At 39.0% G+C, this 25,837-nt stretch overlaps 1 long non-coding RNA gene across 1 annotated transcript; it reads right to left on the bottom strand.

Annotated features, from left to right (window-relative positions):
• Positions 1-1,291: 1,291 nt before the first annotated feature.
• Positions 1,292-15,984, bottom strand: LOC115587691 (uncharacterized). Its single transcript, XR_003985132.1, has 3 exons — positions 15,603-15,984; positions 1,556-1,710; positions 1,292-1,438 (listed from the first exon to the last, which is right to left on the bottom strand). It is a non-coding gene; the product is annotated as an uncharacterized LOC115587691 (long non-coding RNA).
• Between the last annotated feature and the right edge of the window lie 9,853 nt (positions 15,985-25,837).

The following is a 25,837-nucleotide window of genomic DNA, read 5'->3' as shown; positions in this document are numbered from 1 at the left end:
AACAGCTCAGAACATCAAGCGCTTAAAAAAAACACCCAAAGGTTTTCAGAGATTTTCACAACTGAAGTGAAAAAGTTTATACAGAGAAGAGTAAAAAGTTATTTCCCTTTTTCTTGAGCGCCTGACGCTTTAAGGTGTCGCCCGTCCCGCTCAGACCGTGCGTCATGAAGCCTGCAGGCTCACGACGTCTGACGGCTGGATGTTTATGTAGATTTACTCGTGTGCGGTCATCTGTCGATCACATTTCGAGTGCCGTGCCCAGAATCTGCAGTTCCCACCAACCAGAAGTGCAGAATTCCAGTGAAATTTATGTCTGGCAGGTTACAAGAGCAGAGTCATCCGTCAAACTGACACAGTAACGTGAGACCAGTCTGACTGTTGATGTTTTTAAAGTTATTTTAATTTATAAACAGCATTTTACATCCATCGCAGCAACAGATGGACCATAAACACATATTTTATTACATATTCCTTTAGGTCAAAGTTGTAGTAACACTTTAAAATAACCATCATTAATAAATGTTAAATGTTGACTAGATGATTAATATTATTAAGTTGCAACTGATGTTTATAACACTTCATAAATTCTGTGTAGTTCATCTATGAACGTTATTTTAATGGTCAATATAAAGTTGCAGCTGATGTGAGTAAAAACTTTAGATACTAAATAAATAATTTATAGTCGTTAACTACATTTAATATTAACCACTTAATTATTGTTAAAGTTTTAATCAAGTTTAATTAGACTGTAGGGTGGTTCTATAAAAATGTGAATTATGAAATAACATTTATAAAAGTAATTAAAAACTTAAGCAGATCATGGAGATGTTGCAATGCTGTAATTATTATTTTAGATATTTAATTAAATATGTTTCAATAAACAGTTTTCTAGTGTATTAAAAATCTGTACAACACAAAATACTCAAGACATATTTTTATTTGATTTTGATTTACATCAAAATATATTTACATATTATATAGACTTTCTTTTCTGCACTTTGTCAGTATGTTATGCACTCAAAATGTTATTTATAATTATCACACACACACAAATGAAATCAGGTAAAAATTGCCACAATTAAGCCACATTAAGTTGTTTGGACACAGTGTGTTATTTTTATATTTGCCATAGAATTCAAGACTTCAGGATCCAGTTCATCATTTAATTTATTTAATAATTAACGCAAGAATTCAGTGAATGAACAGTTAAATTGTCAGATGAAAAATTATATATATATATATATATATATATATATATATATATAGTGGATTATGGTATAGTTGTGCTAAATTGTAACAAAGATTGAGCAAAAAGGAAAGAGAGAAATATATTTCCAAAACACTAAAAGTATATTTCACTGGTACAAATCTTTTCCTGGAGACAAACGGAGGAAACTCTGATGTCAGACGACAGATTCATCATCCTGTGCACACATTTCTGCAAAATATATATAAAAAGATTTTGATTCATTCATGTAAAATGTAAAATAAACATTCTCAAAAAGGCATGAAAGCAAAGAAATGGGTGAGTAATTAAAAGTGAAAGTTTCCCGACCAATCAAACACACGGATCCGTGCAGTGGAGGAACAGTTGTGGGAGCTTTAGGAAGCTTTATCTCATCCACTGCTGTAATTTCTTGCGCTCAATCCCCGCCGTCGGCCACAACGTTGCCCAGAGGCTTCGTCCAGGGGTCAGTGTGTTGGGATTATCTGAGAGGGAGGAAAAAAAAAGAGGAATGAGGGGGGAACTGCCTTTAACTCCCCTCCTCCTCCTCCTCCTCCTCTCTCCCTCCCCTCCCTCCCTTCTCACCAACGGCCTCTCCATCCATAAACTTGTGCCAGCTGTTGCCTCGTGCTAAACCCTGCTTAAGAGAAACAGACCTAAAAGGCCCAATCAAGAGCGGCGGGCTCCACTGTGAGGTTAGTGCGCCACCACCGACCCTGGCCGGGCCCGTCAGTGCAGCGCTCCAACGCGGCTCACGCAGAGACACTGAGTCGACTGGACTGAAAGGGCGAGAGTTCATTTTGGAGGTACTCACTCTGACGTACAGTGGGCTGTCTGAACACAGGTGGGGGTTCCTCCACCTTCATTCACAAGATTTAAACCAATTTCCCCCAAAAACTTTCATGGAAAATAGTAGATAAGAACATGCGATGAATAAAAATAGGATTCAGGAACATTTGGAAATAGCCGGAGCAACACTATACTGTATTTAAAATATAATCTGTGACAGAAATATCTGTGGTAATCCTCCCTTTTCATTCCTCCAGTTTCAACTTCTCGCTCCGAGGGAAACGGAGAAGCAGTGGGGAGAGAAAGGAGAAGGTGGAGGGATGAAATGAAAGGGAAGCACAGCGTCCATTTGCAAAATGCAAACATTGTGGTCGGGCGACTGGACGGCTGCAGGGGGCGAAAGCTCGGTGGGACAGACGACCAAAAAGCATGTGACAGTTTTGGGCCCGTGGGACAGACACATCACGAGTTCAGGCAGGGGTTAGTGTGGCAAGAGGAGGGAGCTGCTTCCTTCCACCCCAGCGACTCCGCCTCCACCGTGTCATCGTCACCATCGCCATCATCATCATCACCATCACCATCATCATCATCAGAACCGCCAGCGCTATCACGGAAATCTGCAACAGCATCGCTAAACTCTGCGTGAACCCTGACGAGTCTGTTAATTTGGGCACGGGGTCAGGAGGTTTTTAGGATGGGATGTTTGTGGTTTAATCCATGAAAAATCAGGGTGAAGCAGAGTTCACGCTGACCTGGAATAACTTGTGTGTGTCTGTGTGTGTGTGTGTGTGTGTGTGTGAGGAGCTGCACGCCACATCGCCCGCAACGCTGTGATTCTGCCGCACTGTTTATAATTACAGCCACAATTTATACTTTCTATTTTATTTAAATATGTTCCTTTAATTTTTCTTTAACTCATTTTAAACATACACACAATATAAATTATCTCATAATATATAACATACAAGTCCCTCACATAACATACATACAATACATATATGCAGTGTGTGTGTGTGTGTGTGTGTTACTTTATTGATTGATTTGACTGATACTGGACTGTTTTAATACACTTAATAAGTCGATCAGTTCAACATCTAAAAGAATTTAAATCAACATTTTTGAAATAAATGTACAACAATTATTTCAAGATGAAACCTATAAGAAAAAGCATACAAGTAATATTTTTAACCGATTAGTTAGACCAATAAAAACATTGCATACAAATAGTGTATATTAAAGTTATAGAAAATAATATAAGTCTATATATATATATATATATATATAAATTGTGTGTGTATATATAATTGTGTGTGTATAAACAATTTGAATAACAATTTAAAGTACATTTAAAGTACATTTTCAGAATCGTGGTGTCACATTTGACAAATACAAAATGTATTAAATCAATCAAAAATATAAAAGTCATAAGAAAACATCAAATAAATTATTCACAATGTATAACATTCATATATACATGCTAAACAATAAGAGCAGATGAGACATATTTATTTTTATATTTGTCTATTATAATTTTGTTAAAACAGGTTGAATCAAACTGTTTCTGCTAAATAATATAAAACAATTTATTTAATGTTACAATTATATTTTCAATTAATAAACAGTTGTAATAGATATGAATATACAGAATATACATTATGTCTTATTAATTATTATTGTGTCAGTCATTGCTTATTATTGTTAAGGTTTTAAATATATATTCAGGACATGTTGTACTTGTGTTGTTGTTTTTCAGTCTTCAGTTTGTCTGTTCCATCTTACGTAGATTTATTTTTAAATGTAATTCAAACACCGGAGTATTATTATTATTATTAAAAAAATGTTTGGGGAAGGGGGACAATTTTAACCCTAACCCAACTAAATGAAAATAACCATTATTTTTAAAAGGTTAATTATACTTTAGAAAATAGTTAATTCACTGTTAACACACAATAAAATGCTTTATAAACAATTTATTGAGAAATAGTTTATTGTGAAGTTGCAGCAGAGGTTTATAATATTTAATAAATGATTGAACTCTGTGTGGTTCATGTGTGAACAATACTTTGAAATAACTATTAACTAAAGTTTGCTGAACCACAACACAATTACATATTACAGTGTATTAATGATGGTTGTTATACAGTGTTACCAAAAGAAGAATGTTTAAATAATTAAACCCTGCATTAGGTCTCCACAGCGCTGCGTGACACGGGGGGAAGTTCTCACTAGTTTGTTTTCTGATGCAGAAAACCGTCAGTGACCCGAGACGGTTATCGAGTCACAACATGTTGTTGACCTCTGAATCTTTGGGGAACTTGTTTTGTCTCCGGGCCTCTGCAGTCCGTCCACCGCTCCCACCGAACAGGTTTAAACTGGGATCCATCAGCTCCGTGTTGTGTTCAGGATGCAGGAGAACAACTCGTGAAACACTTCTGTCTTTTTTGCCGTCCGTGTCTCATTAATTTATCAATTCTAGAATCTCTGACAGCCTCGCGTCCCTCAAACAGCATAATTATAGAGTTTACGTCGCAGGAACAAACACGCGTAGGTCTCATCCAGAAGCCGGCTGTTTCCTCGGCCTTTCATCTCCCGGCTCGTGACAGCGACACACATCAGATATTATGAGATAATTAAAAAGCCTGTGGAGCGATTAGGTTATTCTCACACATGGGGGGGGGGGGGGGACGGCGATGGCAGCCTAAACCTGGCTTTAGTAATCTCCCAAATATGGAGCGCTGGCCTCGCCCAATCACATGGCCTGATCTGCTCAGCTCCCACAGATACAGGCGAGTTCATCCGGAGTTCAACATGGCGGCCGCGGCGGAGGGAGGACTGCATGCGATGGCACAATGTAGGCCACCGGGAAGTTTGCTTCTGGACTCTGGCTGCGGAGTACCTGTTGGGATGGAGGTTGTCACGAGGCTCTCAGCTCTCTTCTCATCGACTTTGCTGATTTGTTTTGCTGCTTTAAACTCGTTTCGCAGCAGTTTATTCCATTCCGTGACGCTCGTGTCCCCGCAGACACACTCATAACACACACACACACACACACACACACGCGCGCTGTACGTTGCTCCAATCCTGATCTCATAAAAATACTTTTCCACGCAATGAGCCAGCGCAAACACAGACCCAGTTATTGAAGTCCCTAAAAGGGTAATCTGTGTTTGCCCTGCTTTTGCATGTGGTGTTTGAGGAGAGTAGGCGAGTGCTGCCATCAGCAGGGCAGTGAGTGTGCCTTTAAGTCAGGCCCATCAATCAGAACGCACAGTCCTGCGTTAGACGCTACACATTCCCCACAAGGGACTATTTCCCTTCCACATCTACTCCGTGATGCAGGAACATGTGAAAACGAGTGAAAACTGCCTCTATTCCCCCGCGGCCTCCATCTCTCCTGAGAGCATTAGAGGCGTAATACCTCGGAGGCCACGGTCTGAAACAGACCGCCAACCTTTAACCCGTTAATATCGTCTAAGCTACGCTGCAGATACAAGTAAACCAGGCCACAACGTGTCCTCGTGACATCATCATGTGACATCATCAAGCTCTTCTCGCGCTTAGATTTCTCTGATTGAATGTAGATTATGTTTCGACAGTTACTGATATTAACTGACACGATCGTTGGATATGTTCTTAACAAGTTCATCGTCTGTGTGTGTGTCTGTGTCTGTGTGTGTGTGTGTGTGTGTCTGCATCAGTTACTTTCAAAATGCAATATATCACATATTACTTGTTACCCTAATTTTTAAGTAGCATATTACATTATATTTTACTGTCTGCGTTGAGTAATATATTATTTATGACACTACTTTTTTGTCACCTTAAACAAGATACCCAAATAACCTCTACAGAATAATTAAATTATTCTTTTTTTTAATAATAAATGAATGTCCTTGGACTCAGTGATGAGCCGGCAGACAGAGGATCACAGTCTGATATATTATGAGATCGGAATACATATTTTTAATTGCAGGCTCAGTCATATGAAAGACAACAGACCTGTACCTTCTATAATGTCGCTTATAATGACACGAATACAAGACGAACATCTTATTTTTTTCTTTATTTTTTGGTCCACAGAACAGGGAACACATGATGTGATTCAAGAATGTAAATTAAAGTGTTCAGAGGATCAGACTTCATCATCAGGTTCATTTCAGTCACACAGAGACTATTTTTATTAGTTTTGTCTCGTATTAAAACAGTGGAGTTATAGTGGTGGCAGTAGAAATATATATTTTCAAGTAAAGACAGCATTCTCATGATAAACCTCCTTTCTCTCCCCGCTGCTTCAACATTTAGAGTTCAGAGATAAAACTATAATTTAGCAAAAGTTCAGAATAATTTAATAATTCAGTATTTACTCAGAGCATCAAAAGTGATGAAGAACGCCATCGTCCCAGGTTAACGATCGTACGAATTAATGTGTTTGCATTGTTCGCTGACATGCTGCTACATTAAGTCCTGCAACATGTATTATAAGCTGATCATATAAAATCCTTCTGTCGAATACATGTTGCAGTACAACGTCTACATTTTGACACCCAAGTCTGACACGAGAACAATATGTGTGTAAAACAAGACAGGAGACATACGAGCACACAGAAGTGATCAGAGGAAGTCTAGAAATAACGACGGATAGACGGGCCGTAAATCCGAGCTTATAAAATAAGTTGAAACAAGAGATTTAAAAGATAATAAGATCCTGCTTAAAGCGGACGAGAGGACGCCGCATGGTATTAATCTGACGGCCAGCGACAACATCCAGCCACAAGCCAGCGTTCAGCTCGTATCAGGTCAAAATATATTTGTATTTCTGCACAAATTATATTTTATTAAGCTGCTAAAATATCAACATTCAAAGCATTAACATTAAAATGCAGTTTGAATTTGAAATGCATTTAATTTTAACAGTTGAATTCAACAAGAGAATATAAAAAATAACAACGCTGACGATCAAATATTGGAAAAAATAAACAGTGAGAAAGTTTGGAGAGAGTTTTTGGAGAGAACCCTTTGTGTATTTTCACAGTTTTACATATAAATATACACGCGTGGATTGAATGGATTTTAGGAATCTTTGGACCCGGGGGTGCCCGAACCAGAACTGAGCCGCCACAGGCCAAAAGCAAACAGCTATTGTACTTCTAATTGTTATGATGCAAATATGGAACCAGAATCCAAAGTGCCCGTAATTGACTGACTTCCTGCACAGAGTGTCAGTCCGCCTGCTGTGCTCAGATTATGAAAAAAATAATTAAAAATATTTTGAGATCCTCATTTAAAGACAGTTTTACCTCACAAACAAAAAAAAATGTAACGACACAAACAGCAATTTATATTATTTTTCAAAACGGACGTTGAATCTCAGTCTGTGGGAGTCAAATGTGGCCGACGGGGCGCAACTTTGTGCGTCGCTACTTTATTATTCTAAATGGCACCGTGAGTATTAATAAACTCTAAATTCTGTAATAAAAACTGTGTAATCCTACTAATAAACTAATATTTTTTTTCAGGAGTTAACCCATTTACAAGACACAACGCGCTCAGCTCACATCGGGGGTTAAATGTTGGGCGTTGAGAGTTTAACGTGGAGAATAATTTGATTTTTTAAGTATATATATGTTCACATATATACTCTGAATGTCTGAGTGTCAAAGCCAGTCAAGAGCAGTCGGTGTAATTAAAAGTAATGAAGCCTTTGTGTTGTGGCTGTATGAAAAGAGATATTCTTATCTGCAGAGTTATTAAAGGGTTCCACTGTGATCACAATCCAAACAGCAAGAAGACGACCTGCCCTCGTAATATAAACACGCCCGCAGACAGATGACTCCAATTGTCTCTGGCAGTCCCAGTTTATGATATGGAAATAATTTAGTTTTGATTAGGCCACCAAGTTATTCAATATAGCATAATGTGCTCCAGTGGCTAAACTCAATACAGCTCAATCAAGAGGGCTGTGTGATATTCCAGTAATGATCTGGGCCAACAGGACTGATTGAACTCCCATTGTCTTCGTCTTCCGAGCGCCCTCATCATATCTGTATCAAGGAGCCTGGTCGTCGAGCTCGCCGCAGCACCAAGCTGTTATTTAGGTTAGCTCGACAAAGGCGCTTTAATCCAAGAGCGGAAATAAATAAATAAAGTGTTTGCGGGGAGGTGAGTGCTCGGTCAGCTCGTCTGCACAGCCCACACACTGCCACAGTTGTGTCACATCCGAGAGCAGCCATTAGGCCTCCGCTGATCTAATGTGGAGCGAGTGTGCCGTCTACCGTACAAACCGGGCGCCGATGGAAAACGCTAGCTGAGCCCGGCGTGCTTCAGCGTTTACCTCCAGCGAGGCTACACATCCAATCATGCCACCAGTCTGACTAATTGACCCTGACATCATTAATCCATACATGGGGTGTGTGCACCGCAGGGGATACGTGAAATGTTTGACGTGTTGACATATTCTCTTTGATAAAAGTGACATTTCAGGCTGAAGGATGCACAGGTGGAATCTGGGCCGTTTGTTTATGTACAGTAACAGTTTATTAACAGTCAGAACAGCTGATTTTCTCTTTGAAAACATTCATTCATTTAATTTTATATTTAATATTCAAACTAAAATACACCTCTGGTTGAATTACATTAGATTTGAAATTTAAAAATATATTTTTTTTCTATATTATCAGTTGAAAAAGTATTTAAAAAAAATCTAATTTTGAATTAGAAAGACAAAAATACCTGAAGTTTCTTTCAAAATAAAATTCAATCATCATTAAAATGTACGCAGTTCTTCATTATAAGGAGAATATATTTTGTTTGATACTTTGAATTTTGAATTTTAAGGTGCTAAATTAAATGGATTCATGTTTGGTAAAGTTTTCAGAATAAAACATAATTTAGAGTTTCACAATAAAATTTGAATTCCAAGTTTGAGTTTCTCCCCATAAAAATAAATAAATAAATAATAAAAAATCTGTTGTATTTATACATTTAACTGTATGTGGGTGCTTATTTTAATCATTTTTAATTGGGTATTCTAATTTTGAATTTAATGTAGGTACTGTTGAATTACAGAGGAAAAAGTTTTTTTTTTTTTTCCACAATAAAATATCATTTAGATTTTCACAATAAAGCTTGAGATTTGACGACAGTTTTTGTCAAAACAAAACATAACTTTAAAAAATATTTATTCTCTTCGAATTACAAATACTGCTGAGTTTAGTAAAATTCTAGGTGAATACAGTTGTATAAAAGCATATTTTTGACACTTTTTTAAATATAATTAGACTTTTGAGAGTTCATATACATTATGATTTTCATAAAGTTATTATTGTTATTATTATTATTATTTCTTTTATTTGAACAGGGACAGTGCACAATAAAACATTAACCCTGTATATAACAAGGAGAGATGCATTGCACCAGGTTTTAGCAAGTTGCTAGTTCAACTATTTCTATGAACTAACCATTTATAACAGAAAACCAATGACACGTGAACACAGCGGTGCTGCACGGTACGTTGACTTGAGTTATTATGATGCGATTTGATTCATGATTAATGGTATTGATCATTTTTGCATTACATTTTGTATTTTCACGGAAACAAAAACCTACTAAAATCATAACGATGACGACGTGACATTTGTTGGTCTGTACAAACAAACATGCTTTTGTTCGTCTTGTAGTACTCAGCACTACTGTACTTCATTATAAGGATGTTTGCCACTTTATCTTATAAAAAATGCAGCTTTTTGATATTTGGATATTTTATTTCACCATATTGCAATTTCTACAATATTCCGTTAAAGGTGCGGCCCTACAGGTACGTTTCTTGCATCACATTATTTTATTTTGCTAAGTTTTGTATGACCTACTTCAAAAGTACAATCATACTAAACCAGATTGCATTGAATTTAAATCACGGCATGCATGAGGACTTTACTGAACCTCTACAAGGAATGTAAGTTTGAAAGTTGACTTTGTGAAGGCATGAGGACGTATAACAAAACCAGCGCATAGTTGAGGATTTATGGGATGAAAAGCTGCTCGGTTTCCTTCCACACCACATTCCACACAATTTAAGATCAGTCCTGCTGCAACACTGTGCTCCCTCACAACCGGCTCACTGGGGGGAAGAAGGAGTACCGAAAGCAAATTAAAGGAGTCCAAGGTGTTCACCTGTTGAATCCTCCTTCTCCCCTGAACAAGGTTAAGAGCCCGAGGCTGTCATTGGTATAAAGTGTGAGCTTTCCTTCATAAGAGGCCAAGACATGGAAAAGCACCGGGGGGCACCGTGTCAGAGAAAATACTACTCCAGCCCTGCGATTGAAGTGTGGACTTAAAGCTGCGATGGTAAAGGGCAGAGCGGCTCTCTCTGCCAATTGCCGGCTGCAATGCTACATCGTATGACACTGTGAAAGTGCATTACCTTTTTCTCCACACAACCCTTTCAACCCTCTTCCAAAGCCCCACTGCTGCACTGTTACAGAAATACATCAAGAGGTGAGTTTGATTTGTGTGCATTCCCAATGTCCCCTCCATCTCTCAGTAGTTCTGTTGAACACAACTTCTCTCTTTCTCACCGTCTCCCCGCCACTGTATCTCTGCGGTGACCTCCCGACGACCCGCCACTCGTTGCCCACTCAAACACCCGAGGACGTGACGCGCCTGCCGAGAACATCTCCACTCAGGAGGGGGAAAAGCAGAAATATGTAGCCTTGTTTTTTTTTTTTTCACTTGAAAATATTTTACTTGAGGATAAATGTTTTATACAAGGTGACATTCAGGTGCACAGCAAGTGCAGAGATTACACACACACAGAGTGGAAAACATCCAGTGTCGGTTCAATGTTATATTCCTATATTTCATGTCAAACCAACAAAAGGTCAGAAAATCATAAATAAATGTACGTATGTTGAAGCGTTTCTTACTATTGACGAGGTTTTGCTACAAAATGCATTTAAACTGCACGTTGCCTCACAAACAAGAGGACGCATACACGACCAAGATTAAAACCATAATACTATTACTCATTATGAGAATAATAATTGTTAACAATACTTATAAATCTACGCAGTAATATGGCAGACATTTGTACATTTCTTTTAGGTTTACCGTCTTATTAGACTAAGATTTGTCAAAAAATCAAAAATGAAAAAATACTAAATGTTGTTAAATTGAATGTAATGTTAAAAAAAATAAGTATTACAAAGATAACAGAGGGGTTCTATTGTGTATACTGCTTTTAGTTAGTTATAATGGGCCGTACTTAAAATATGAGGCAGCTGGAAAAAATAGATTTCCCACAGTGAGTCTGTTTATGTCGCTTTACACCAAAGTCTCATAGAATGTGTGGGCCTGAAAGTCATAGTTAAGTAAAAGTAAAGATATTTATGTTACAATATTACTTTGGTAGAAGTGAAAGTACAAATAAGTACTTGAGTAAAAATGTTAAAGTATCTGATAGTATTAAAAGTTACTCTGTGACCATAAATGTACTAAAGTATCAAGAAGTATTTAAATTATACATTTATCTATAGGTATAAATACGTTTTACTGTAGATCAACTCCTCATCGGCCGGGCTGATTATTTTGGATCTGATGTTTGGAATTGTTTTGATTATGGGAATTAATATTCTTTAGAAGCCAATTGCTGATAAAATAAATGTATTAAAAAAGTATGTAACTAAATATAAAAAAATTATCAAATAAATGCATAAATGGAGCAAAAGTACAGCATATGGCAACAAAATGAAGTGGAGTGGAAGTTTAAAGCAGCAGAACATGAAAACAGTCAAATCCAAATATCTCAAATTCTACATTTACTCAAGTACATTATTTGAGTAAATGTACTGAGTTACAATCCATCCCTGGTTTACTAGATGTTGAATTTTTGAAGATGGCGTCACCATGTTGATGTGTTCATGTATATTAATGCATATAAATAACCGTATATATGTTCTGTGATTGTGCAGCACTGTGTTGTATGATGACGGATAAATTAACTTGTTACCTCGTTATTCAGCAGCAACTGTTTATATTCTTGTTAAAAATGTATCACGTTGTTGGTTTTGCTGCGTTTGAGTTAAGAGTTCTTCAGAAAAATATGAAACACTTTTAAAACATTTAAAATAGAAATAATGTGTACAATAAGAGAAGGACAGTCGTATGGTGACTCGGTACATTGTTTGATTTAGATGCAGGACTGGTTCTGATGGATTCTACTGACTTGTACGTGTAACAGAGGTTACAGGCCACAATAACAATCAATAAAAATCAATAAAAATCTGAAACAGCTGCGAGGAAACCCTCTTCACTGAAAAGTCTGAGTGATACGAGGCTTTAACTTCTGACATCGAACTGAAAAATGGTGAAAAAACAAATATATATATATATTAAAATAAAACAGACGCTCGTTACGTTTTGATCAATTTGGTTTTATTTGCACAAAAATAGTTTCTACTTTCTACAGTCTTTTTGCAGTGTGCTCTAAACAGAATATCATCCATGTATAGTTAATGCAACATTTAAAAATCACATACGATAAATTTGCAGTTGCGTTCCTGATTACATACACAGGAAAACAAACATTTAAACCGATGCGATGTGAGTTTATACAAGAACTTGTTTTATTTTTGGCTTTCGTCTTAATAATGATATTTAATTCATCAGATAATTTGTAAAGCTTAAAGAAATCTGAATATAAAAAAGAAAGCCGATATTATGCATGTAGATTCATTTAACCAGGTAAAATGCAGAATATTAATATCTAAGATAATTTACAAATGTACAATCCTTCCTCTGACACACCTGCACTGCAGCTGTGTCAGGTATTTTAAACACTGTTCGATCAGCCCGGTTTCTCACAGATCAGCAGTGCATTCTGTCTTTCATCCTGCTGCTGCCCTTTAAAGCACCGCTTCTTATTTCACTACGAGAGTGAGTGAACGAGGCTGAACGCCCGGAACGAGCCTCCACCTGAGACCTGAAGAGCACACACACACACACACACACACACACACACACACACACACACACACACACACAGCCTCACCTGCTTATATAAAAGTAGGAGAGACTGCAGAGAGAGGGAGAGAGAGAGGCATCCCTATAATAATAATGGCCTATAGCTGAGGGCCACTGCACTCTCTGGCACATGCTGTCCTACATACACCCTGAGTGAACTTGATAAAAAAGAAAAAAGTGCAGTCTTTCAGATCATATGTACAGCTGAGTGTGTGTACGTCGTGTTTTAAAGCAGGCTGCTGCAGACGGAGGGGCCGGCACAGTTTGTATTTTCCAGGCCGTGTGAACCTCGGCCCTGCTGAAACGCGATAGTGTGCAATCACAAAGGTATGGCTGTAATTCCTGCTCCTGCCTGATTGTAATTGCCAGCTTGGCTCTTCTTCAGGATGCTCCGGCGGCTCGCCCTGCACGCGGATCCCGCTCCGCAGCAGAAAAACAACCGCCGTGCCCACCAGACTTCTGACCTTAACTTGTATTAACCTCTCATCGTCTGAGGGAACGATTGAAACGCAGACTGTGACTGATGACGGTGACTGATGATGACTCATGATGGCCTGAGAAATAAACGATGAAGTTCAGAGTGCATGTGTGCCCTCCCACGATCAGTCTGATGTCACAGAGTCACGCTCTGTGCTGTGGGTGAAGATTTAAGTCTGTCATCTAATAGAAACCAAAAGATTTGAGTAACTAATAATAGTAATAAATTCAGGCTGAACAATTCACTGAAATATTGTGGACATCACAGTATCCAGTATCCACATTGGAGGGCTGCAATTGTTTTTGATAAAGGTCAAATGTGTCACAACATGCCATTAGAACTGAAGCCCTGTGGTGCTACAGAGACTAAACCAGTTCACTAATAATGTTTTACAGTCATAAGAAGTCGTACACACTCCAGCAAAACTCTCATCATTATTTTTTTTTAAATATTTTCAGTGAAAATCAAATGCAGCAATTACCATTCCGCTAAAATATCAAGTCTACTCTGTCAAAATATAATTTTTTTGTAGATTTTTCAGTCCTGAAATAAAGATAATAGACAAATATTTTAAGCAAATAATCTGGTTGGTGCAAAAGAACCAACGGAGTGTTTGTTGAGGTACCAGCGACGCCAGCCGCCACGAAAATAAAAATCCACATCCTTTACGCAAGAGCACGAGCAACATTTCAAGATACTCTGTTGCAAGAAAAACAAACGACATTTCAGATCTCGCAACTTAGAATAGCACAAGTAGAAATAGTTTAGATCGCAGCACTGCGGGCCTAAAATAAACATAAATATATGAAAGCACTCGTTATGTTGCAGTTGTATTTTTTAATCACAGATATCTTTATTTTTAAATATTATATACATCTACTTCACAGTGCACATTCCAGTCGTAAAGCTCACTGTAAAGGTTATGGAATTGACTAAAATCACCTTTTTTTTAAGCATGACTAAATAAAGTCTGTCGTGACGGAGAACACGACTGTTTCGCTCAGCCTGATGTGCATGTAATGATTGTGTTCTGGGACATATCTCTGTTTTTATTATTGATTTATGTTCTTTATCTATGTCATCATTGCTGTCTCTCTTCACGATGTATTGACTGTTTTATCTGTGTTTTTAACGTGTCCTACGGTGTAAGATTAAACGGATGTGATTAAGGAAGTTAATCGTCTAAAGCAGTTCAAATCAAACCATGCAACAAACAGCAGAGAGCACACAAAGCATTAACACTGGACGGATTAGTCATAGGCATTAAGTAAATTATTGTTCTATCAACTCATACAGCAAGTATCAGAATTAGGAATAATCATGAAGGTGTAATTATATCACGTTACAGTTGTTTATTGTCGGTGGTGTAACGTTCGTTAACAAGTCATAATCCTGCGATAATGAGCGTTTAATGACTCATCAGCTCCTTCACGTGAATGAAAGGCTGCAGTATTTCTCTGCTGAAAAGAAAACGGCGGTGATTAATTGGAGTGGACAGAGGCTAGAGGACAAACTGAACAAAGATGGATTCCCAAGTTTCAGCGGAGAAAATAGGTCAACCGCTCGTAATGTGCGTGAACTTCTGACCTGGCTGAAGTGGAAGCTACTGTTTCAACAAAAGACCTGCACGCTCTGCCAAAACTCGCCCTGCCGTTGTTTAATTTGAGCTTCGCCTGGCGGAGGATTCCTACGCTGCTTTTACTTCGCTTTCATGACTTTTGAATAACGTCTTCACACAAAAAAAAGAAAAAAAACAATGTGGCAGATTGCTGAGTGAGGCGATGATAAAAGATGAACGAGGGAGCGCGCGAGATGATAAAGTTTTTACTGCAGGAGGAGCGGTGAGCGGTACAACAAAGATCTAATTAGATTTCTTTTATTGCTTTAATTGTACAGAAATCTCTCCATCTGCAGCGCTGCCAGCTTTGTCACAACACAGAGGCTTATATATATTTCCCCCACGTTCTTCCAGGGACGGTTGCGTCACGTCGTTACGCCGCCTCTGACCTCATTTCTATCCGCAGCGAACCTCCATTTAATAAGCGGCTGCTTCATGTACACAAAAAAAAAAAACAAGATGGCGGCGTACAGTACCTTGCATCTTGCTCATGTCCTGCATCTCTTCTGTCTTTGAGACACGCACTGAGCCACCTCTGTCACAGCCGTGCTCCCTCCACTTTACATTTTTTTACTCCAGGAGGTCGGACATTTCTCCGTTTAACTATTCCGCCACAAGTGAGTGAACGAGAACAAACACAAAGCTCGTCCCTCTGTCGATAATATGAAATCATTTCACGAAAAAAAAAAAAAAACTCACTTCAACTGTGTCCCTTCTCCCGTGTTTGCCTCGCTGTGTCTTTTTTGAGTGCTATTTCAAGCCCTCGCTCTCTCTGTGCGGCGGGGCTCATAATATCAGATTGCACAGCCGGTCTTGGCCAAATGTGAATTTTATACTCTAGTGACCACAGGCTTTACACTTTCATTAGCTCACATTCTCCTCAGCAGTGCAAATGCCATGTCGATGGCTGAGGAAGGAGGGGTAGGCGGAGGGGGGCCCTCGCTGACAGAGCCTGATGGGGCGAGGGGGGGAGCCGGTGGGCGGGCTGAGGTAGAAGAGCTTCCGGAAAGCAAAGTTCACCGCGAGGCGTGGGCCGCATCCCGGCCGCTCCGGAGGAAAAATGTAAAATAAGATTTGCGCTTCGACGGGCACGGACTGCTGACGTCCAAACTGAGGAGGACTAGAGGAGCAGAATCTTTACATAACACGGTGATAATTATCTCTAATTCCACTGGAAAACAGTTTCACCCACAGCTCTCCTCACTTAATCTGCCTCTTGATAAATATTATGTTTCCAGCTGTATGTTCAAACTAAACAATGTAGTTTCTGCACTAATGAGCGGCCTCGTTAACAGTCACCTCCTCAACACCGTTCTTCATTAAGTCTGGGGACGAGATGAGATATTAAATCTCCTCTTAACAGTGTCGCCTTTAAAGGCTTCTTCTTCTTTTTTCTCTCTCTCGTTCTCACTTGTTTCTTGACTGGAAGGGGGAAATCAACAAGAGAAGCGCACATGTGTGGATCGGCGAATGGAGGGGGGGGGCCAGAGAGGAACGAAAATCGTTTGTGTCAGTGCTCCCCCTGAGAGATGAAAGCAAATGCTGGCTGTGTCTTAAGCTATTAGAGTAAGAAGTGGTGTTTGGCCTGCCCCCCCCCCCCTCACCTCCTCCTCTCTGCCAGACATGGACGGCACAGAAAATAGTGCCTCTCAGAGCTGCCCCTTCTCACTTGAGAGAATTAACTTACACTCGGGCTCTGTGAAAGTGCAATGGTAGGTATTTGCATGACTTCTGCCCCTCCGTGTTTCCAATTATCTGCGCGTTGGACCGCGACGAGGAGGGGGGATGAATCTGACGAGACTGTGACATCTCCGAGGGCTTCGCCGGGCAGGTGGCTGTCAGCGCAGAGTTGTCATCCACTTGTCAGTACTCGCCTCCCGTGCGCTCTTATTTTGAAACAAATAGTTGAGTTTGGCGGAGCAGATCTGCGGAGGAGGGAGATCCTGACGCGCAGGAGGCGGTTTGAAGCCCACCGGGGGGGGGGGGGGGGGTGAGGTAGATACAAGCCACTTCCTTTTTTAAGGTTTGTATCTTTTAGTTTTTTCCTCTCTCTCTCTCTGTGTGGCAAAGAGGAGCGGGTTCATGCGGAGGGCAGTGATTACAGATTTGAATGGAGTTAAAATGGAAACATCTTCAGGGCACACTCTGACCTGTCAGCCTCATTTTCCTCGAGTGGATCCGATGAGTGCGGCTGTGCCATCCCTCACAACCGCCCATCCCTCTTTCTTTTTTTCCCTCCTACTCCTTCTCTATTTCCACGTCTCCATCCCATTACTCTGCTCCCTCTCCTCTATCCGAGCTCTGCCAGGTCAGGTTTGGCATACAGAGACACCCCCCACTCTCCTGCTGCAACACACACACACACACACACACACACACACACACTGTCCATTGTCAGCAGTGCCGAAAGCAGATTTGCTCTTTAAACTAATGGTCCGTTATGTGAAACAGACCTGATTACTGCCTGACAGAAAGAATTAAGGCCGCTGGGGCCAAACGAGTGTGCCAGCATCCATGACCTGGCACAACCACTTAGGCTGAATTTTATTTATATTGCATGCAGTAAACATGCATTTGATATAATCACAGGCAGGGACAAAAAAAAAAAAAAGGGGGGAAGAGGAAGATGTACTGCTCACAGTGTGCTTGACTTTGGTGGTGTGTCATATCGATTTGACTTTTTTTTTCTAAAGGATTGCTCGTAATTTATCGAATTAGGTCACGTGAAAGACAGGAATGGATTTTATTATAAAATTGAGGCCGTGAAATGATGAATCCTGTATTTATAGTTCTATAACGGCGGAGGAGAGTGTATTTGCTCATTCCAAAGCCGATCCTGTTTACCTATAAATACGGGCAAAAAGGACGTTTTAGCTTTTACTTAAAGAATAAATCAGGGAATGGATTTCCTGGTCGCCGTTTTCAGACTCTTCAAAGTCAACTTTTCGAGTTCGTGCGACTCACAGAGCAGCAAAGACTTTTGAATGAGAGGTTTGAGTAGTAAAGTAATCAGAATGTAATGCTCAGAAACACCTTCATGTGTCGGTTTCCATGTGTTAAAGGGGCAGTCTGTAGTTTTAGAGAGCAATTTAAACTCAAGATTTGCAATATTAATCAGGGAATAACACAAAGTGAGGACTGTGTTTGTCATAAGTGAATAAACAAGCTGTTTTCAGAGGAAAATAAGGTCCTGGCGGGGTCCGCCACATATAAACACAACAGAACAGTGTGAACTTGTGTTGTCCTTTAAGGTCAGTTTGTTCATTCGGACATGAAAACAAAGACAGTTTGTCAGTGAAGATCTTTCTCCTCTGATTAAAAATGTCTTCCCAAAAATCTACTGACTACTCCTTTAAAGTCAGAATAATGAGAACAACCATCAGACTGTGTGACACTGTGGTCAGCTCAAGTAAGAAACCAAATAATTGAAACAAAAATGCTTCATCGTCTCCAAATCACCCGATAACTCATTTTGCAGCGTCACATATTGATTATAATATTTGTCTCACGTGAAAACTGTCATTTTTACAAAGAAAACACTGAATTTTATGAATTTATCGGCCTAAAGACGTCTAGACCTGCTCCAGCTGGAAAACGTCTCGAGATGACTTTGTGAATTGGTGCTGTACAAATCAAACTGATTGATTTTGTCTCTGGATTGACTCTAAAACTTTCTTTTAAGACCGTATTGACTTTGAGATGAAGAAAATAAAATGCAGACTGAGAACACTACACCTATAAACTGTACCACTGTTTCACCCTACAGACCAGGGAAATCATTATTTCACAGCTGATCGTTCCAATATTGGATTATGCAGATATCGTCAATATAGATTACTTCACTTTCTTTAACTATCCAATAGGACTTTTAATTAATATCTGAAGGTCTTCATACAGTCGAACAAACCTGCTGAGCTCCTTTAATTCTTCTTAAAGCATTTCTTTTCCATTCTCTTCAATAAACCTGCTCGTGTTACTGTTTATTATTATGCTTCAGATGTGGTAATATTCAATTCTATATTCTATTCTAAACATTTCCTGTATGTATAATTGCATTTTTCAGGGGAGGAATCAGTGGGAGTGACTCAGTCCGTGTATGTGTGAATGTATTTGTGTTATTTTATTTAATTTACTGTATTTTATTTATATTGATATTCAGCACACCCGTGAAATCGAGATTGGCCACCTCGAGCGGTTTATCGCCCACATAAATATTCTAAAACACTGACAGCTGTACATTATTTAACGCATCACAAGCAGCACATTCAAACATAAATGTTAAATAATTATTTGTTGACATTTTGTCCATTATCTTTTTACCAAGGGGAACTTTAAATGTGTGATTAACAAATAAAAAAAAAGCAATGAAATCCATTGAAAAATCAATGAAAATTCATCCTTTTTTTGCACAATTTGAAAACTCGGGTGAATTTTTTTGTTCTGTATTATTTTTCTTTAATCTAATGTGACTTGTTGAATGGTCTGGATGTAAAGAGTGAATGTCAGCAATGATTATAAATGATTGTTAATGGAAGTATTAATGTCCTCCATGTGATGTGGTGGAGAACAGATGACTGTAGAATCATCGGTCGTTGGACCACAGGTTGATATTATATTAAACATTATCTGATGAAACAAACTTTGTGGTTTTGCGGTAATTATAAAAAGACCGAGTAAAGTAAAGCAGACGCCCACTAACGGTCGTTTTGTTGACGATCTGTCTTCATGAGAAGAACATTGTTCGGGTGTTTAACCCTCGCAGATGTTACTGAGCTCGACCTCCCGCTGACACGTCGCTGATAAAACATGTGAACAAGTGAAACTGGAAAAGTTCTGATTCACTTTATAAAGTCCCTCAGACCTGGCAACCCTGTATGGATCATATCGAGGTCCGGTAATAAATATCCTCTGAGAACTTCAGTGATATGTCAGTTTATTAGCATGTAAAGCAGCTAAAAGTTTATATTCATAGATTGTTGTTTTTATGTGTGTTACGTGTTAAGATTATTTTTGTAATATTTTGCATTCGGTGCATTTACTTTTTGAATTAATGGAGGGATTTTATTTAAATACGAGCCTTGTAATTAGCATTAGCAGCTAATAAGTCCCTTATATAAATAAATATATTGGTAATAATCATAGCATGATAAACAATAATATAAATAATAAAATGAAATTCAAAAGGACTTAAAATAAACGTGATGTTTTTAATTTAAAGGCGTTACTATAAACCTTGTGAATTATTTTCGATAATAGTTTACCATAGCATCACAAACACATTTCATATGTTTAACTAACTTACCACCAAATTGTTTTTATATTAATAAATTCTTTGTATTCATTACCAGTCAAATATTCACTCATTAACAGTATTTCAATAAAATGTGAGCGCGTTAGAGTAAATAGTTCCTTTATTATCAGGTTACTATAGTTACCGTTCATACAGAAACCGGATCTTTAGCGAGAATAATGCTGTTTACTTGTGTGTTTGGTGTTATATGAAACTAATAAGGCTTTTATTAATGTTCTTGACTATAAACTGTAAACAAGTTTATTATAAATTCTTACAATGAATGTGTTTATTACGTGATAGCATGAGATTTTACTAATTTCATTTTATTTAATTATAGGGAATATTTTTTAACATATTTTTTCTTCAAAAAAACTATTTGTTTTTGTCTCCATTTCATAAATCAGACTTAAATAACTGCCTGTGAAATTACTCAGTAACAATATGAACATAAAAATACCCCAGAACCATTTTTATGGCATTTCTTTTATTATTTTCATTTTTGTAAATTATTACTCATCAATAATAAAACTGTTCCACCGGCGAGGTCATGTTTCCACCGGTGTCTGTCTGTCTGTTTGTTGGCAGGATTACACAAAAACTACTCGATGGATTTCCATGAAACCTGGATGGAGGACCAGTTTCGGTCCAGATTAGACCACATTGACTTTTGCTGCAGATCTGAATAAGCGATGGATCAGGGGAGTATTGGTGAAAAAAGACTCTGCTAGGGTCTGCATGGATCTGGATACAGAATTAATATTGGATGAGGCTTGTTTGACTTTAAGGGGACTGTTGGCAGAGGTATACGCTCTACTGATATCTAAAAATGGGTTTGTTGACACAGTGATCATTTCAGAGCTGGATTAACAATATATTTGTGTGTACAGCAAAAAAAAAAACAGCGTTCCAAAAAGGAAGTAGAAATAGTCGACGTCTCCGGAATTTTTCCTTTCTCAAATGTTCCCCTCATCCACCAACATGTCGAGGCTCCATATTCAGATCGACAGCGTTCACAGAGCAGCAGAATAAAGTTGCCATGTCACATGAGCAGGCCGGTGTGATTCGGCTGGAACAGCTCCACAGCTGAGAGTTGAGCTGAGGGTCACATGCTGTCACTCCCCATCCATCAGTTCACTTCCACCCCGATAACGGTAGAAGGAGGGGAGCTTTACAAAAAAGGCCAAGGGGGGAGAAAGGTGGATCCAGGTTGGCAGGAGGGCGGTCATGTGACCCGGCGCGTCCAACCGCTGCACGCCGACCTCACAGATCTGCAGGTGTTGAAGTGGAAGTGATGTGACTGCGTGGCAACCTGCAGGCACAAACACAATATGCAAGACTGGCTCGTACACACACATGAGAGCACAGGAACTTACAGAACGTACCGTTTAGGCGTTTATAGAACATACAGTACATGCATGTGCACTCACAAAATGGGTCAGTACGTACAGAACTTCCCAAAACGATGCGTCGTATGAAATGAGTTTGGATGTTGAGCCAAAGGCAGCAGGGGGTAATAAGTGAACGGTGCTGTGTGTGTGTGTGTGTGTGTGTGTGTGTGTGCGTTTCATATACCACATCAAACAACACAACACAGAGTTGAGATGCGTTTGACCTCCCTCCCTCGGCGACGACACGGCCGACAGTATCTCCGACGTCTAGATTTATGGAGATTTATCGTCGGCAGCTGCTCACTTTACAGACCAAAAATAAATAAAAGCAGAAGGTCACGCTGAGCGGGACTTTTGATATCTGGGACGAAACATCAAATGAATCATGAATGAACCTTGATGGGCATATTCTCCGGTGCGGTGAGCCCGGTGCAGCAACCCCGCTTAAAAACAATAAAGCATGAATGAAACTTTAAATGTGAGAAGAATCCAAATGATAATTTATCACTCGCAGCGCGTTAAATCATGGAGCAATATATACTTCAGGATAATATAATGAAATTTGCCTCTTCTTTTTTTGCAACTTTTCATTTAAAAGTGCCGGTGTCTTTTACGGCTCCTGTATCTTCTGGCTGGCTGCTTTTAAAGCCCGAGGCGGCGAGCTACAGTCTGCCTCGCTGAAATGGCTCCATTATAAAAATATTCCAGCCGCGCTCTCACATTTCATTTGCTTACATAACACGTTTTTGCATACGTGATCATTCTGGTTTCGCAGCGAGATTTTGTTATGTCTATTTGCAGCCGGCACTACTACTTTTACTGCCGGCTTCTTTTTTTTTGGTATTAATGGAGGAACTCAAACTTGTTCTTCCTGACGTGCGCGCTGTAACAGTAAGTCAAGTCACACAGATTAAAGCAAACACGCCTAAAATAAAGTAAGTACAAGGTCGAGCGTGGGAAGGTTTGCTGAGACTTAGTTCTTAGTGAAACATATAGATTCTCAAATTTACAAGGAAATAAAAAACTACCAAAGAGATTTAGCAAAAAGGAAATACTTGTGATTTTAGCCCAGATTCAAAATATATCCAGGCTTTGAAGAATTCACCTCCAACCAGCGACAGGGTTCGTACACATTTTTCAAGGTCAAATTCAAGCACTTTTCAAGCACTTTTAAGGGTCATTTTTAAGATTTTCCAGCACCTTATTGCTAGGGTAAAATACGTATCTAAAGGAATATACATACTTGTGATTTTTTTCTTCACTTTTATCACAATTATGTACATTGTATTATGCTGTAAACATCTAAATTTATATTTCATAATAGCAAAAACTTCAGAAATTAATTATCCAGTCTGATCCCAATTTTGTGAAAGACAGAGTTATAATGTCAAGCACTTTCAAGCACTTAAACTAAAATCCAAGCACTTTTCAGACCTTGAAAACACAACATTGAAATTCAAGCACTTTCAATGATTTCAAGCACCCGTACGAACCCTGCAGCGATATTCCTGCATCATTCCTGCACAACAGCTATCACCTCTTCTGCATCAGTACGTTGTTTTCTTCAGATTACTGTCACAGCAACGTCTCTTCAAACTCTGGATGGATCTGGAAGAGTTTTTCTGTGTTAATGTGGTTATGGCAAGATAATCTCAGAATATGTGAGTTCTGTCTTGTAATGTGTAACATTTATTTGGAAAATGCATCACTGTAATCTCTCGGAAATGTTCTTTCTTCTACTCTTTTTCTCTCATACATATTCCAAGATGGAGAGTTTAATGAAAATAGGAAAGAACAACTGGTAATGTTGAGTCAAATCCATGTACAAGTCTTTGAGTCTTTGAGGGTCTTTTGTGTAAAAAAAAACAACTTGAATTTTCAGGTAACATCCATCGTCACACAGCGGCAGCTGCAAAACAACAACGGCAGAAATCATTTAAAGTAAATGAAACACAACCTTAAACCTTTTTTATTGCAATTGCAGTGGAATTTTACGGTCGTGTCACGTCTGCCGTTTTCTGCTTACGGGCCCGCGATAATAAATGGAGCTCGTGAATCAATAAATTAAGTTTTCAGAGCCAAGACACATATTTTGCGGCGGGCTCGCAGTCATTTGATACGGTTTGGTGAACGTGGAAGAGGGTAAGAAGGACACACACACACACACACACGTAGGATGGCTTTTGAAATGTACCTGCATTCAGACATCAGTAACAGTCCGACTCGCTAATCGCTGTTGAAGCACACAAACATGTTCCCCACATTTACTTTATCGAGCATTACCTCACACACAAATCAGATTTTAATAATGACGCATCTGATTAACAAACACATGGGACAAACAGCCCGTACATGAGCCGCCTCATTAAGCAGCATATTGATTTTATCAGCAACAGTAATACAATTTGCGGAGCAATTGTGATTGTAATTGAATAAATTCCATTTGGACCTGCAAAAAACCTCTGTGATGCTTAATGCTCGAACAAATTCGATAGAACTGAGGCAACAATCTCACCCTGGGGTCCATTTAGTGGCTGTTTAGGATCTTTATGATCGTATCACATGATCTCCAGCAGAGGATGGAGCTCCCTCGGTTGCCATGTAGATGTTTAACATGTCATGTTTTTAAGACCTCTTGTCCATTTTGGCTTGGAGTTTGAGAAAAAATATAGTATAAAGCCAAAACAATCCGATGATACAATGAGATTATTATGAGTTAATTATGTTATAAGTGGATTTCCTTGTTAACGGCTGTTTCCAGGGTCAACGTGGACTTTTAAGATCAATTATAGTGATAAAAAAAATAATAATAAAATAGAAAAAATGTTAAATCAAAGGGCCAAATACAGCAGCACTCAGCCTTTGACAATGGCTCTGAGGAAGCTGATGTAACAGTGAGTCATCGGGTTTATCTCTGCTTGCACTTAAAGGGCAAATCCACCAATTTTCCACATTAGTGTGTTTACAGGTCTTGGGGAGAACTACTGCATAATTAAAAGAACAAAGGTAGTATAAAGCCTTAAGTGGCCCCAGCTGCATTTAACTAATTGGATAAATTGCCTCCAGTGATGTCACTCAGTGGCTGTTGCTGTTGCATTGTGGGAAATGCAGACGCAATGTTTCTAAAGCGTTGATCTAGCATTGTGCTCTTATAACAATGTTGGATTCATCATGGGCAGCTTAAATCCAACAGAACCCAGAGGTATCACCTTTTTTAATTTGACACATTCTTCTTTCTGTTCAAAACCTGGTGACTGCATTACCCACAATGCAACATCACTGGAGGGAATTTGGCTGATCATAAACAGCTTCCTCTGGAGCAACAAAAGGCTTCACACATATTTTTTTCCATCTGTATCAGAACTCCCAAAGACCTGTCAACACACTTTAATATGTTACGATGTTACCCTTTAAAACCTGAAATTTAAGTTAGCCTGAATCATAACCACGTGTCACAATAACAAACATTGAAAACATTTTATTTGAAAATTATGAATACCCTGCTGGTCGCCACAAACACAGCTGGAAATGTGGAGGTCTTCTAAAGAATATCCAGAAGTTTAACGCTTACAGATGTTGAAACGCTGTCCTGAACTGTGGTCACTGGCTTGGCAGCGTTCCCGTCTGTATCGCCCAACATGAAAGTCAAGTGATAAACATGTAATGTGAATGTGATGTGACACGTTGTGGCTGGACATCCCTGGTCTAATGAAAGACACTTGCATTATGGGAATTGTAGGAGAAAGTGTTTTTGGGGGGTAGCGATACTAGGAACAAGAAAAAAAAAAAGATCAATATCTCCGTCTCTGTCAGTTTGATTTGGTTTCTTAATCTGACTACTGTGGGTCCCCAACATTAAGGAAGTGACACCGTGAAGTGCTGGTATACGGCTTTTAAATTGGATCCAGTCAGAAGACAAGGTGATATAGCGCGTGGCCTCGGATGTTGGAGCGGTTTCAGCCAGCGGTTGCCAGTTTGGATTGAAGGGGTATCAGAGTCAAGGATTGGGGTCGCCCAGAAGTCCCAATCA

The sequence above is a fragment of the Sparus aurata genome, chromosome 9 (assembly GCF_900880675.1).
Source record: "Sparus aurata chromosome 9, fSpaAur1.1, whole genome shotgun sequence".
Taxonomy (NCBI): Eukaryota; Metazoa; Chordata; class Actinopteri; order Spariformes; family Sparidae; genus Sparus; species Sparus aurata.
The sequence above is the reverse complement of the archived record's forward strand: the minus strand, read 5'-3'. Positions and strand labels throughout refer to the sequence as shown.